This window comes from Cajanus cajan, chromosome 3 (assembly GCF_000230855.2).
Source record: "Cajanus cajan strain Asha chromosome 3, NIPB_CcT2T_4, whole genome shotgun sequence".
Lineage (NCBI taxonomy): Eukaryota > Viridiplantae > Streptophyta > Magnoliopsida > Fabales > Fabaceae > Cajanus > Cajanus cajan.
This window is the reverse complement of record NC_138519.1, coordinates 50,527,957-50,530,780: the sequence shown is the minus strand read 5'-3', so window position 1 is coordinate 50,530,780 and position 2,824 is coordinate 50,527,957. Positions and strand designations below refer to the sequence as shown.

At 36.6% G+C, this 2,824-nt stretch overlaps 1 non-coding gene across 1 annotated transcript; it reads left to right on the top strand.

Moving 5' to 3' along the window:
* Nucleotides 1-2,415: 2,415 nt before the first annotated feature.
* Nucleotides 2,416-2,522, top strand: LOC145956628 (small nucleolar RNA R71). The gene has a single exon (XR_014432867.1). It is a non-coding gene; the product is annotated as a small nucleolar RNA R71 (small nucleolar RNA).
* Nucleotides 2,523-2,824: the final 302 nt, after the last annotated feature.

The window sequence follows — 2,824 nt, the reverse complement described above, 5'->3', positions numbered from 1 at the left end:
TCCAAATAACAAAAGTATGAATGCATTGCTAACCTTTCAAGCATTTGATCAATAAAAGGTAAGGGAAAGTGATCCTTTCTAGTGGCATTATTTAATTTTCTATAATCAACACACATACGCCACCCAGTCACAGTTCTTGTGGGAATTAATTCATTATTATCATTTTTAACTACTGTCATCCCACCTTTCTTAGGAACCACATGAACTGGACTTACCCAAGGACTATCAGATATAGCATAAATTACCTTAGCATCCAATAATTTCAAAATTTCTTTCTTTACCTCTTCTTTCATCTTGGGATTTAGTCTTCTTTGAGCTTCAACAGAAGGTTTGGATCCTTCCTCCAAGAAGATGCGATGCATACAAAATGAAGAACTAATTCCCTTTATATCAGCCATAGTATATCCAATAACTTTTCTAAATTTTCTCAACTCATTGAGAAGTTTTTCAGTTTCTTTTTCATTTAAAGCTGAATTTACTATGACTTGATAAGTGGAATTAGCCCCCAAAAACTCATACCTTAAAGATGAAGGAAGTGGTTTAAGTTCTAACTTTGGAGAGTTTTCTTCTTGCCAATCTGTTGAAGACTCAAGAAGACTTTCTACTAGAGGATCTTTTTCTTTACACGGGGGACTTGAATCGATCAAGCAAGCATAATTAGGTTGAATCCCCTCAAGATCTATGTGCTTTCCTCCAACTAGAAAATTCTCCAAGGGATCCCTCAAAATAGATCTCATGACTTCTTCCTCCATGTCTTTAGGCAATATATCAACCCTGCAGCAAATATTTTCAAGAGAAGGTTGTCTAACAGATTTAGCAATATTAAATTCCATTGTTTCATCATTAATGGATAAGGACAATTTTCCGTGTTTGACATCTACTATCACGCCTGCTGTAGCCAAAAATGGTCTACCTAGTATGATTGGTATTTGTTTGTCCTCTTCCATTTCTAAAACAACAAAATCTCCCGGAATTAAAAATTTACCTATCTTAACTGGAACATCTTCTAAAATTCCTATGGGATATTTTATAGATCTATCTGCTAACTGGATTGACATTGCTGTAGGCTTTAATTCTCCCATATCTAATTTCTTGCAAATTGATAAAGGCATTAAACTGATACTTGCCCCAAGGTCACATAAGGCTTTTTCAAACCTTAGATTTCCAATGAGACAAGGTATAGAGAAACTACCAGGATCCTTAAGTTTTTTGGGCAAATTATGATGGATCAATGTAACAGTCTCTCTATCATCCAATTTCCTTCGGTTAGCTAAAAGATCCTTAAGAAATTTAGCATATGTAGGCATCTGTTGTAGAGCTTCTACAAATGGAATGTTTACATACACTTGTTTGATCATATTTAAAAATTTTTCAAATTGTCTATCAAGTTTAGTCCTTGCTAACCTTTGAGGAAAAGGAATTGGAGGGTGATAAACAGTTTGAGGCTTTGATGAAGATACTTTTTCTTTTTCTAATCTCTCTTTTTCAGGTTTTTCAACCATAGGAGAAGCGTCTTCATCAATCTCAATATTATCATTTTGATTAGACACAGGTCTGTCTAATTTCTTCCCACTCCTTAAAGTAACAGCATTAACATTTTCAGCTGGGTTTGCAACTGTTTTACCTGGGAACTTACCTGGAGAATTGTTTGAACTAGGCATCAACTGTGCAATTTGATTTTCCAGCATCTTGTTGTGGAGAGTAATATTCTCAACCTTGACAGCAAGGTTTTGAATAGAATTTGCCATTGAATCATTGGTCTGTTTTTGATTAGTGACAAAATTCTCCATAAGGTTTTCTAATCTTGAAACACTTTGTTGAATTGAGGGTGTCTGTACTGGATTTCCTTCCCCATTAATGAAGTGATTGGACGGACAGAAATTAGGTTACTGATTGCTAGTTCCTTGAACTGGGTTATTCTTCCAAGAAAAGTTAGGATGATTCTTCCAACCAGGGTTGTATGTGTTGGAATATGGATTACTCTTCTCTCTTCGAGGAGTGTCATAGAAATTATGAGAAGCTGCCACCTGTTCAGTAGTATCTTCTTTTTCTCCAGTAAAAATTGAGGTACAATCTACTGCAGTGTGCCCTTGTTCCCTACAAAGGTCACATACTTGATTTGTAGCCACTGAATTAACCTTAGCTTTTTCCATCTTGTCTAATCTTTGATTAAGAGTATCAAATTTTGCTAAGAGTAACTCAATATTGTTCACTTCATATCGCCCCGGAGTTCCTTTCCTTGTTGTGACTTCTCTTTCACTGTATTGGCTGTGATTTGAGGCTACATTTTCCAAAATAATCATGCAGTCATTAATAGGTTTCCCCATGAAAGATCCTCCAGCTGCTGAGTCTAATATCATGGTGCTTTGTTGGTCCAATCCTTCAAAGAAAAATTGGATGGTAAGCCAACGGTTGAAGCCATGTTGTGGGCATGCTTGAAGATATCCTTTGAACCGCTCCCATGCTTCATAAATAGTCTCTCCAGTGCCTTGTTGGAAATTAGTGATTTTCTTCCTCAATTCTTTAGTTTTAGAAGGAGGAAAGAATTTCTCTAGAAAAGCTCTTTCACATAATTCCCAAGTTGCTATCTTTTCTCTAGGCACTGTTCTTAGCCACACCTTTGCCTTATCTCTCAAGGTGAGTGAGAATAAGCGGAGTCGCATTCCATCAAAAACTTCATCATCAAATTGCTGGGTCTCACAGATTTCCAAGAACCCCTCTAAGTGGTCATTAGGATCTTCTGATGGTAGTCCTCCAAAGGTGTTCTGTTTGAGCATATTCACCAGAGAAGCTGGTACAATAGCTCCAGTTTGCATCTCCCCTC